Here is a 13,535-nt window from a genome sequence, read left to right as displayed (position 1 = left end):
CGGATATTTGAGAGCTTCAGTGAGTCTGACTTCCCTTGAGCCTGATTTTAAACCGGAATCCTTTCTGATGACCCGGAACTTCTTCATTGAGCCGGGATTTTGTAACTGTCATATACTTTCTAAGCCGGAAATTTTCTGACGGCCTTTAAATTTTCATCAATATAACAGTACCCTCTGGAACCGGGTTATCTTTCAATCCATCGTCCTGGGGTTCTTAAATTTGCTGAAACTGGCAAGATTTTCTGAGTCATGTCATCGTAGCCCCCGAGTCTCAAGGTGACTCGAGGAGTTGGCTTGAGATTCTCCATATTTGACCGTGATATAAACCGGCATAAGTTGTATATCATTTGTGTTGATAGCACGATGTGAATCCACAGAAGGTTGAGATGACTGTGGTGGGTTATAAATGATCCCGTATGAGCCGTGTCAGCATCTCGGCCAATGGTTCCTTCCAACTGGCTATTTGAAGTTTAACCAAACTGTAGTGGCGGCGACTTGTGCGCCTGCCCATTGAGTCGTCCAGTGCAGACGGCGGTTGATAGTATATGATAATATGCCTCCAATTTGTTGAAAGAAAACCGGGCTATCCAAGCTGTGACTTGCTCATACTCAAAAAACAGCTCATGCAGACAGGTGCGGCCCGGTATGTTGATGTAGACCAGGCCGCGAGAGACGGACAGCAAAGACGACCGCAACATCCGAAGTGGCACGGACAGATAAGTTGGCCACGGTGTTGTAAGCCGGTGCATGCAGGAGAGTCGGTTGCGAGTGAGTTATCTGTGGTGTTATAAACCAGCGCAGACGGGTGAACCGGCATTGGTGCTTGTCATTGTAGACTGAGTCACAGAGGTGGAACAATGCGGTATGGTTGGATGCCGGCACTTGCTAATATTGGCGCAATCTTTATATCTGTAACATAACAATCATTCTTGCCGTGAATAATTGTCCTACACAAACAATATTGCAGACCAAGGCAAACATAAACTGTTCTTTGATAAAAACAATATGTGCTAATATAATAAATTTAGACGAATATCACCTGAATGCTAGATGATCTTTGCGTGGTCCATAAATCAACTCATATATGGAGGCCCAGCAATGGCCTGGATGGGCATATCACTACTGCCAGTAATAATAGATGACCCTGAGCTTTTGAACCGGAACTTTTTGATAGTCCGGCCGGAACTTTTTGATAATCCAGAATTATTATTATTTTGAGCCGGAACCTCTTGATAACCTGGCCAGAACTTTTGATAATCTGGAACTTTTAAACCAGAACCTCTTGATAATCCGGCCAGAACTCTTTGAGCCGAAACTTATGGAACCGGAACTTTTTGATAATCCGGAACCTTTGATAATTCGGAACTATTTGAACCGGAACTTTCTGATAATCCAGCCGGAATATCTCATAATCTAAGTCAGAACTCTTTATCGACTCGGACGGAACCTTTCGGCGATTCGGTTGGAACCCTTTGGCGATTCGGACAGAACTTTTTGTCGAGGTGATTGGAACCTTTTGGTGATTCAGACGGAATCTTATGTCGAAGTGCTTGGAAGTTTTCAATAATACGGCTAGAACCTTCCGACGAGCCAGCGGAACCTTTTGATGAGCCTGACGTAACTTTTCCTCGAGCCAGTCAGAACTCTTTTGCGAGCCGGCCGGAACTCTTCAATGAGTTGGGCGGGACTTCTCAATCCCTAGAATAGCGCCCTCTAAGAACTGAAGACCACCGTGCGCGGGCCCCACGGTGGGCGCCAACTATCGTGCAATTGTCACGGCAGATGTCCTAGTGTAAGGACTTAGTCCTGAGGCCAGCGCATCTTTGTGCTAGATTGAGAGGGGTTGATCGGGATGAGAGACGCAGGACGGATCAACACAAAAGACAAGGATTTAGACAGCTTCGGGCCCCGGGAAACATCATCCGGTAATAGCCCTACATGCTATTTGTGGCTAGACCTCATTATGCTCATGAGAGAGTCGCTGCATAAGCCGGTTCCCCCTTTATGTCTAGCCCTTGAGATTGTTTCTTGCTTGTTGCTTCTCCCTCTTTGGGGAGCCCTGCCCCTCCTTATATAAGTTAGAGGGGCGGGTTACATGTGGAGTCCTATTAGGATTAGGACTAGTCTACCTTCTAATACAAACTGGATACAAGTCTGGGTCTTAAGTCCTTGTAAGGTAAATGTTCCTCATGCCTTTCCTCTTAAACCGGCCCACCATTAACATAAAACGACCTTCTGGGCCTTGGGCCTTGTCATCTGTTTGTCCCACCAGCCGGGTTATTAGTGAGTCATAATGCTCAAGCAGCTTGCTTGTAAACGGTCTGGTCAGTGCGGGTCACCAGTTAATCGCCAAGTCTGGCTGGGTTACGCCGCGAGGTATATCCCTGACAACACAGGTATCTTGGAATCGTTCCGATGGTTTTGTGATGAGAACATTGTTCTTGGTGCCTCCTGACATTTAGAGGTTGTGGCAGTGTCCCGAGGAGTTGAGCTCCGAGGTGTTGTCGTCACAATTTTATCATTGCAGTTCTGGAATACCTGAGTTCGCCGACATCGAAAATCTCATTTATGCAGTTGTTGGTGTGATAACCTCGACGCCACCCAGTACTGGGGTGGGAGTTCGGGAGTATTGCCATAACTCGTATAACTGATGCTTTTCAAAGGTTGAGGTAAATTATTTCCGAAGGTTTCTTGGTTATGTGTTGAAGGATGGATATAGCTGGATGTAGGATTTGCTAGTTTTGGGTGAGATATTATGCTTCCCCTGTATCCCCAACACCTGATTGCATAACCAGAAAGTTTCGGGAGTTTCATAGTTGGGAATTCAAGTAGCTCTAGTACTTCTTCCGGCAGATACTTGGTTTGTGATTGGGTTATCCTTACCAGTTATTTGTTCATGTCGGTACCTTGTTGATTTATTCTTCTACCTTTATCTAAGTGGTTTCTCAACTTATGGAAGTGTGATGATTTACTTTCAAATTCATTCATTCATTCTTGTTCGAATGTTAAGGCTATATGTTGCAATTTCGATCCATTGATTCAGCTTGAATATATGTCTTTCAAGATGCTAACGGGTGTCAACCTCTTTAGGATGGCTCCTCCAACGCGTCAGAATCCGGAACCACCGCCACCACCTCCACCTTCGGAGGCATGGCAAGCTGTCATGGCCGCCACCAACGCCAACATTTAGATGCTTTTGCAACTCTTGCAAGAACGCAACCAAGGGCAAGGCAACCAAGGAAATCAAGGCCAAGGCAACAATCAACCTCAGTTTGCTACCCTCAATCAGTTCCTCGCAAACCAGCCGAAGTCCTTCAGTAACTGTGTCGACGCCACAGACGCCGATGACTTGATCATGGATATCTGCAAACATTTTGAGTGTAGCAATGTTGGGCCTGAGGATTTTGTCAAGTTTGCTTCGTTCCAACTCAAAGACCAAGCTGCTGAGTGATATCAACAATACAAAGATTCCAAAGGAGGTCGTGTGATTACCTGGGATGATTTCCGCCAAGAGTTCAAAGCTCACCACATTCCACAAAGTGTTGCTGAGAGTAAGCGTAGGAGTTCCGCAATCTCAAGCAAGGCAACATGTCTGTTTACCAATACAACATCCTGTTTCAGAGACTCGCTCGCTTCGCCAAACAAGACGTCCCTTATGAAAAGAGCATGATTTATCAATTCAGAGGTGGCCTCAGAGAAGATCTGCAATTAGCTCTCGTGCTTTTTGATCCGACCAAGTATGATGAATTCTACAACATGGCACTAAAGCAAGAGGCTGCTCAGCTCAAGTGTGATGCATCTAAGAAGAGAGTGAGGGATGCAGCTCCATCTTCTTCTTCCACTCAAGTGGCAGCTAAGCAACAGAAGTTCTGGTTGCCTCCTCCTCCTCCGTTCCGTCAGCCTTATCAGCAGAAGAGTAAAGGTGGTAATGGATCTTCCCACCCACCCAACCCAGGCTATCAGATCAAAGCTCCGTCTCATGCTCCAAGGTCAAGTGCTCCTTATCACCGTCCCCTCTTAGAGGTTACTTGCAACAAGTGTCAGCATAAAGGGCACTATGTAAACAAATGCTTCAACCAAAGGCGCCTTCCGTGTCCTCCTCCTGTGAGATCTGCCAGCAATGCGGTGGTCAAGCATAATCCCAAGCATGTTAAGGTCAACATGATGAACGCAGCTCAGGCAGAGGACTCTTTAGAAGTGATCATGGGTAACCTTCCAGTTCATTCCTTTCCTGCAAAAGTATTGTTTGATACTAGTGCATCGCTTTCTTTCATTTCAAGACCTTTTTGTTGCCAAGCATGAGTTTGTTACCGAAAAGATTCCTTTCCCGTTGAAGATTGTGTCCCCAGGCAAGCAGATCACATCTAATAATTGCCTCCCGGATGTGTCTATCAAGATGGGTGACTATAAGTTTCTGTCTTCTCCTATTGTTCTTGGTGACTCGGATATTGATCTAATTCTCAGCATGGACTGGCTTTCTAAGCACAAGGCTCAGCTTGATTGTGCTGCCAGGTAGATTCAATTGATACACTCGTCTGAGGATGTGATCATCTATGCCACTCGTGATGATACCATTCGACTGTTTTCTCTCAATGAGAAGGGCAAGTTGAATGCCATATCTTAGATACCAGTCGTTTGTGAATATCAAGACGTCTTTCCAGAAGAGCTTCCAGGAATGTCTCCTCACTGGCCAGTTGAATTGGTCATCGATCTTGAGGCTGGCACGGAACCTGTTTGCAAACGTCCTTACAAGCTGGGACCAAAGGAATTGAAGTAATTGAAGAAATAACTCGATGAACAAGAGTGTCTGGGTCTGATCAGACCTAGTTAATCTCCATGGGGCTGTGGTGTTCTTTTTGTCCAGAAAAAGGATGGCACGGACCGACTTTGTGTCGACTACCTCCCATTGAACAAGAAGACAATAAAGAACAAGTACCCACTTCCTAACATCAGTGAGCTTTTCGAGCAACTTAAGGGTGCCCAAGTATTCTCCAAGCTTGACCTCCGTATGGGCTATCATCAAATTCACATCCATGAACAAGATATCCCCAAGACAGCATTCAGAACAAGCTATGGTTCTTATGAATATACTGTCATGTCTTTCGGCCTTGTCAATGCTCCTCCAATGTTCTCTCGCATGATGAACTTCATCTTCAACCCTTACACAAATGATTTTGTCCTGGTGTATCTCGATGATATTTTGGTCTTCTCCAAGAATAAGGAGGATCATGCCAAGCATTTGAGATTGGCACTCGACAAACTCAGAGAACATCAATTCTATGCGAAGTTTTCAAAATGTGAGTTCTGGCTTGACGAGGTTCTCTACCTTGGCCATATCATATCCGCCAAGGGCATAGCTATTAATCTTGAGAAGGTGTCTGCAATTGTGAATTGGGAACCGCCTCAGAATGTCAAGTAGCTACGCGGCTTTCTTGGGCTTGTAAGGTATTGTCGAAGATTCATTAAGAATTTCTCTAAGATTACAAAGCCTCTTTCCAACCTCCTCTAGAAGCATGTTAAGTATGTCTGGACACCTGAATGTGACGTGGCTTTCAACACCCTGAAAGAGAAGTTAGTCACAGCTCCTGTTTTGACTCCTCCTGATGAATCCAAACCATTTCAAGTTTGCTGTGATGCCTCCCTGCAAGGTCTCGGTGCTATGTTAATGCAAGAGAAGAAAGTTGTGGCTTATGCCTCTTGCCAGTTGAAGCCCAACGAAAAGAACTACCACACTCATGACCTCGAGTTGGCGGCAGTTGTCCATGCTCTATTAACATGGAGACATCTCTTGTTGGGAAGGAAAGTGGACATCTTCATGGATCATCAGAGCCTCAAGTACATCTTCACTCAGCCCAACCTCAACCTTAGGCAGACTTGTTGGGTCAAAATGCTTGAAGAGTACAATTCGAGTATTGAATATACTCCAGGCAAGGCCAATGTTATTGCAAATGCTTTGAGCAGGAAGGATTACTGCAATAGCTTAATTCTCAAGCCCTTCCAACCGGACCTTTGTGAAGCTTTCCGCAAACTGAATCTCCAAGTTGTTCCTCAAGGTTTTCTTGCCAACCTACAAGTCTCTCCTACTTTGGAAGATCAAATTCGTGAGGCACAACTTCTTGATGCCATGGCGAAGAAGGTGAAAAATGGGATTGCCAAGAACCAACCCAAGTACAAGTGCTATCACCTTGATGACAAAGACACTCTATTCTTCGAGGATCGAATTGTGGTTCCTAAGGGTGATCTACGTAAAGTCGTTATGAACGAGGCTCACAATTCCCTTCTATCCATTCATCCTGGAAGTACAAAGATGTACCATGACCTCAAGCAGTCGTATTGGTGGACTCGAATGAAGCGAGAAATTGCTCAATTCGTGAATGAATGTGATGTCTCCAGAAGGGTGATGTCGGTGTCAAAACCGGCGGATCTCGGGTAGGGGGTCCCGAACTGTGCGTCTAGGTCGGATGGTAACAGGAGGCAAGGGACACGAAGTTTTACCCAGGTTCAGGCCCTCTCGATGGAGGTAAAACCCTACGTCCTGCTTGATTAATATTGATGATATGGGTAGTACAAGAGTAGATCTACCACGAGATCAGAGAGGCTAAGCCCTAGAAGCTAGCCTATGGTATGATTGTTGATGTGTATCTTGTCCTACGGACTAAAACCCTCCGGTTTATATAGACACCGGAGAGGGTTAGGGTTACATAGAGTCGGTTACAATGGTAGGAGATCTGAACATCCGTATCTCCAAGCTTGCCTTCCACGCCAAGGAAAGTCCCTTCCGGACACGGGATGGAGTCTTCAATCTTTTATCTTCATAGTCAAGGAGTCCGGCTGAAGGTATAGTCCGGCTATCCGAACACCCCCTAATCCAGGACTCCCTCAGTAGCCCCTGAACCAGGCTTCAATGATGACGAGTCCGACGCGCAGATTGTCTTCGGCATTGCAAGGCGGGTTCCTCCTCCAAGTACTTCATAGAAGATTTTGAACACAAAGATAGTGTCCGGCTCTGCAAAATAAGTTTCCACATATTGCCATAGAGAGAATAATATTTACACAAATCTAATCTGCTGACGTATTCCATAGTGTGACATCACACCACGGCCAAGCTTTTATTCGAACCATTTTACTGTCCCATCTTAGCGTGTTATGTGAGGCGGTTTCCTTGGCACGTCTTGTTAAAGCAGAGATCGTGTCCCCTTATTCCGGGATTCTCATTAATACGGGCGTGGGTAACCCCACCGCGCCATTGATTACGGCACTTGGAGATAAGCGAGTTTTACCAGGCTGGTGGGGACACGTAGTTGCGTCCACCCATATAAGGGGATAAGGATCCACCTTTTCACCCACGCCTTCTTCCTCCTTTGCCTATCCATTCTTGCGCACTCGAGCTCCAGCGCCCAAGTCCGCACTACCACCTCAACCTTCTCCAGTCATGTCCGGAGCGGGAGGCAAGTGGATGGTCTCCTCCGTCACGGAGGGACACATCAAAAAGCTGAGGAAGGCCGGATATCTGGCTAGCGACAACGCGCACCAGCTTCCCGAAAAGGGGCAGCTCATCCCCACTCCTAGGCCCCATGAGAGGGTGGTATTCCTCCCCCATTTCCTCCATGGACTGGGCTTCCCTCTGCATCCATTTGTCCAGGGGCTCATGTTCTACTACGGCCTGGATTTCCACGATCTGGCCCCAAACTTCGTCCTCAACATCTCGGTGTTCATCGTCGTGTGCGAGGCGTTCCTCCGCATCCACCCCCATTTCGGCCTATGGCTTAAGACTTTCAACGTCAAGCTGAAGGTGGTGCGCGGCAGCCAGGCGGAGTGCAGCGGTGCCATTGTTGGCAAGATGGCCAATGTCCTGTGGCTCGAGGGCTCCTTTGTGGAGACCCTGAAGGGGTGGCAGTCGGGGTGGTTTTACATCACCGAGCCGTGCGACCCTAAGTGGGTCGCAGCCCCGGAGTTCTGGTCCGGACCCGCAACACGGCTCACGTCCTAGAAAGAGACGGGCCTGTCGTGGGGCAACCAAAAGGAGGTGACTAGACTACAAACATGCATCCAATCCTTGGTGAACAAGCAGCTCAGGCTTGTCAACGTAGTCCAGGTTATGCTCATCCGCTTGATCCTCCCGTGCCAACAACGGGCCTTCAATCTTTGGGAGTTCAATCCGGCACAGCACCGAACCTTGAGCAGGCTCTTCGACACGATGTACAAAGATGCATAGAAGGTGCTTTTCAAAGGCGCCGAGGCTCCCTCATCCGCTACTGAGGATCGCGGATTCAGCGCGCAGCGTCATGCTAGCGCGGTAAGTTTTTTGTACCTTTTACCGGGCACTAGTTTTTCATAGTTTAACTCTGTGCGGGATCTAAACTCCCTTACGTTTGACAGGATTGGCAGGCGAAGTCCGGATGGATCGACTGTCCGGCGCCTTTGCCCGAAGGCCCAGCGGACGCTCAATTGGCGAAGCTGCTGGCTTCGGCACCCTATGTGGTGCCGAAGAAGAAGGCCGCAAAAAAGGCGGCGGGGACTCAAAAGAGTGCCCGGCGCCTGGAGGTGTTGAATTCACCATCCGACGAATCCAAGACGCACTCCTCCCAAGAATATGAGGATGAGGAAGAAGCGACCCCTCCCCCTCCAGCGGGGGAAGGAAGAAAAGGAAGGCCGCCCCAACTGGGGAGGCCAAAGGGTCCAAGAAGGGGAAAACCCTTTCTCCGGACTACTCCACCGACGCCGACGACGGCAGAGAGGAGTGGGCGCCTAGGGCCAAGCCCCTGGCGAAATCATAAGTATCCGGATACCAAAGTAATTCATAGTATTCGTTTATTGCACAGCTTTCCCTTATGTTGAATGTGTTTATGCAGCCCACCCAAAGACCGGCTCGACGCGTCATCGAGCGGCTCACTTGACTCGTTGGACGTGAACTCACTTCCGACGGCTTCCTTCCCCCGCCCTACGGACGACACCGAAGTGTTGTCCCAACAGGTTCCAATCCGGGAGGAGGTGGTCCTAGAGGTGCCGCGAGGCGACCTCCCAGACTCCAGGAGTAAAGGGGATGAAACCCCCCAGGCCTCCAATTCCGGCTCTAGGCCGGACGCCGCTCCGGAACCTTCAAAGGTTCCAGAGTCCGGCGGGCGACCTCCTTCCAAGAGGAGCAAGCCCGCCGTGCCGATGACCTCCGTCCAACCGGAGGCGCCGGACAATATGTTGCAAGTGCTCCAAGGCGCTTCCATCAACGAGGGGCACCGCACTATTATGAGTGCGGTGATCCAGAAAGTTCAGTCTGCCAAAGCGGATTGACTGAAGCTTGTACTAGCCTTTTAACAGGCTTTGAGGTAAGTAAAGAATGTGTAAATAATATTACCGCATAGACAGTAGCCCCAGATGCTCTGTTTGGCGTTCGGGAAGAAAAGCCGAATAGAGGATCAATTAAAATTCACAGGAGTCTAACAAAAAGGAGTCAATATGCGTGTGCAGGCTTCCCTGCTGGCGTCCGCCGCACTGACTGTGGAAGTGGACACGCTATAGCAGGACCTCGAGCGGTCCGAGCAAGAGCTCGGGCGTGCCAAGAAGCAGCTCGAGGACAATGAAGGTAAGAAATACCTTGTTTAAATATAAAAGAAGGTGCAATTGTGAAAAATGACAGGATTATTGTGGCTATTGTAGGGGCCACGTATGAGGTGGCGACCCTTAAGCAAGCGCTGGACGAGGCCGAGAAGAGGGCAGCCTCGAAGTGCACCAAGCAGGAGAAGTATGAGGCCGAGGTTGGCAAGGTGCGGCAAGAGCTCCAGGATCTCATGGAAAAACATGAGAGTTTGGAGCGTGACTCAAGGACACGAGCGTCCGAGCTCGCGGTGGCTATTGAAAGTGCCAAGTCTGCCAAGGCCGAATCCCAGAAGACCCTCCAGGAGTTGGATGAGGTGAAGAAGATAGCAGCGGGTAAGGCATTCTTTATGCAAAGCAAACACATAAGCATGAGTTACTTGTTACTTACCCGAATCCGGAGTTCTCCAGGCACGTTCACAGATCTTCCCCGGAGTGTGTCCAATGCCGCCGCATTCTATCGAGCTGAGGAGGGCAGCTCGATGGAGAAGGTGTTCTGGTCTCAGTACGCTGAGGCCGGACCCCCCGTGCCCCTGAGCGACCAGATGAAGCAACTGGCCGATCTCCACAAGGCGGCCGAACAGGCCATGAAGGGCCTCATAGTTCGGCTGTGGCCTGGAGAGGCCCAGCCTGGGAGCTATTTCGGGCTGGTGCGGCGGCTGGTGGAGGCCTGTCCCAGGCTCGAAGTCATCAAGCGCTCCGTCTGCATTGAAGGTGCCCGTAGGGCCCTTGCCCGTGCGAAGGTGCACTAGGGCAAGCTGGATGCTGAGAAGCTTGTGAAGGGCGGGCCACTGCCGGGGAAGAGCATCGCAAGCCCGAGAATTACTATAAGGATGTTCTGAAGGGTGCCCGCCTTGTGACGGATGAATGTTCTATGGATGTAATTTTTGAGTAAAACTCGCTCGTTTTGTCCTGTACGCTGAAAACTTGTTCATATGCGCTAAGCAATGCTGTTTGGAATTTAAAATATTACCTTCTGTGCGGCTGTTTATCAATACTGAGAGATGGCGAGTCGTCGGCTTCTGCCCCCTTGCCGCTAGTGCTGGGGTGTTCGGGGATAAACCTGGGCGCTCTTTTTCCCATATTTGGGTCCTTCGAGGGAGGCGCTCAGCCCAACGAACAAGGCAATCGGACTATAATGCGTGAACACTCTCACTTAGCCATAGAATTCTATAATTTTAAATTTCGGCGAAGCCCCTAGTATTCGGAAGACCGAGTTCGGGGCACTATCCACGCCTTGGCCGGACAGAGCCGACTCCTCGCCCTAAGCGGCATAAGTCTTTAGGGACTCGAAAAAACCTCTCGAACAGCGACCAGCTCTTGCTTCATCATGACAGTCAGTTTTAGCTTTCTCCAATGAGGTGTTCGGCCCAGCTCAACTGGGGTACAATCGCAGTGGTTCTCCTAGTGCTACCTTAGCCGATATAGTGGAACGTAAGGCACCAAAACATAGGAGCCAGACAAACCCAACTATTGACCCAATACATGATTCGGAGCCGATGCATATAATGCTATAAGTTCGGGGTGCCGCACTTGTTAAAGTGTTCAGACTTCTCACACCATATTTGAGGGGTACTAAAGCCCCTGGCGTATTTTGGCCGTACCAACGTGTACGGGTGCAACATGTCGTTAAGGAACATATATATATATATATATATATATATATATATATATATATATATATATATATATATGTATATGTATATAAGAGAGTAATGCAAAAATAGACAAAAGCTATGCATTGTTTATTAAAGAGGGCTGGGATCAAGGCAGAATGATACAAATAATGCGATAAGCAAAAGGTTGGACTATTTAACATGTCCGCTCCAGGGGCAAGCTGCTGAATAATATGCGAAATAGGTATACTGCTCGTGATAGAAACCACCTGGGAGTTCCGTAATGCGGCGTGGCTTGTCTGCTTCCTAGTTCTTGCATCGTTTGTGCGGCAATTGGACTGCCGAACAGGCCTTCCGAAGAGTGGAGTCCTGAAAGTAAGAGAAAATTAAAAAATCAGCAGCCCCTGGTATGTTCTAAGCCGTGTTTTGGGCGTGCCGTGATGGTGCCCCTCCCCCTGTACCCAAGGTATCTCTAGAGCGTAGTTATGTACGCGAAGTACTGGTGTCGCCTTTTCGCGAGGGTTGGGTTGGGGCCGCATTGCTACACCTGCTCGGATCGTGCCAGGTGGTCTTGTTGAAGGTTACTCCGGGCGCGCTTGACGGTGTCCGGTCGTTTAGTGGCCGGACTGGAGAACTGCCTGGAGAGGCTGCTTTGTACTTTCGCTGCAACGGCCGCCGTGTGCTCCTCCGTTCGGAGGGAGCATTTGGTGTTTCCATTGACCGTAATTACTCCTCGAGGGCCCGACATCTTGAGCTTAAGGTATGCGTAATGCGGTACCGCATTAAACTTAGGTGCGTGATAACCACTGCGAAACTGGACTATGTCGAAGATTAGCTCTTCGCTTCAGAAATTATCCGGAGATCCGAAGACCACTTCAAGTGTGACTGAGCCTGTACAGTTGGCCTCTACACCTGGTATTATGCCTTTAGAGGTCGTTTTGGTCGGCTTAATCCTCGAGGGATCTATGCCCATTTTCCGTATTGTATCCTGGTAAAGCAGGTTCAGGCTGCTGCCGCCGTCCATAAGGACTCTAGTGAGATGAAATCCGTCAATAATTGGGTCTAGAACCAATGCGGCGAATCAGCCGTGACGGGTGCTAGTGGGATGGTCCCTTCGATCAAAGGTGATCGGGCAGGAGGACCATGGGTTGAACTTTGGGGCGACTGGCTCTATCGCGTATACGTCCCTTAACGCGCGCTTCCGCTCCCTCTTGGGGATGTGGGTTGCGTATATCATGTTCACCGTCCGCACTTGTGGGGGGAAACCCTTCTGTCCCCTTTTGTTCGGCGGCCGGGCTCCTCGTCGTCATTGCTATGCAGCCCCTTGTCTTTGTTTTCGGCGTTTAACTTGCCTGCCTGCTTGAACACCCAACAATCCCTGTTGGTGTGATTGGCCAGCTTTTCGGGGGTGCCATGTATTTGGCACAAGCGGTCGAGTATTCGGTCCTAGGATTCCTTTTGAATGGCTTCTTCCGCTGACCGGATTTAGAGCCTCTGAATCCAGCATTAACTGCCGTATCCTCAGCATTGTCGCTGTTAATGCGGCGCTTCTGCTTGTTGCAACGCGACCTGCCACTAATGTCCCTGGTGTCCGAACTACTAGGGTTCTTGGTTATATTGTTGCTACGAGCGAGCCAGCTGTCTTCTCCCGCGCAAAAGCGGGTCATGAGTGTCGTGAGTGCTGCCATAGATTTCGGGTTTTCCTGTCCAAGGTGCCGGGCCAGCCACTCGTAGAGGATATTGTGCTTGAAGGCTGCTAGGGCCTCAGCATCCGGACAGTCGACTATTTGATTTTTCTTTGTTAGGAACTGTGTCCAGAATTGCCTGGCCGATTCATCTGGCTATTGAATTACGTGACTTGGGTCATCGGCGTTTGGGGGTCGCACATAAGTGCCCTGGAAATTTTCGAGGAATGCGGCTTCCAGGTCCTCCCAACAGCTGATTGATCCTGTTGGCAAGCTGTTAAGCCAATGCCGAGCTGGTCCTTTAAGCTTGAGGGGGAGGTATTTGATGGCGTGGAAATCATCGCCGCGGGCCATGCGGATATGAAGGAGATAATCCTTGATCCATACCGCAGGATCTATTGTGCCATCATATGATTCGATGTTTATGGGTTTGAAACTCTCGCGGATTTGATGATCCATTATTTCGTCTGTAAAGCAGAGTGGGTGTGCGGCGCCTCTGTACTGGGCTATATCATGACGTAGCTCCAATGAGCTTTGTCTACTGTGTTCGGCCCTGCCGAATTTGTGGCTGGTGTGACGGTTGTCGTCTCGAGCCGTGGGGCACCCACGCGATCCGTAGATCGATCTTGTTTGCCTTGCCTTG

Source organism: Triticum aestivum, chromosome 6A (assembly GCF_018294505.1).
Source record: "Triticum aestivum cultivar Chinese Spring chromosome 6A, IWGSC CS RefSeq v2.1, whole genome shotgun sequence".
Taxonomy (NCBI): Eukaryota; Viridiplantae; Streptophyta; class Magnoliopsida; order Poales; family Poaceae; genus Triticum; species Triticum aestivum.
Note: the sequence above shows the minus strand (reverse complement) of the source record.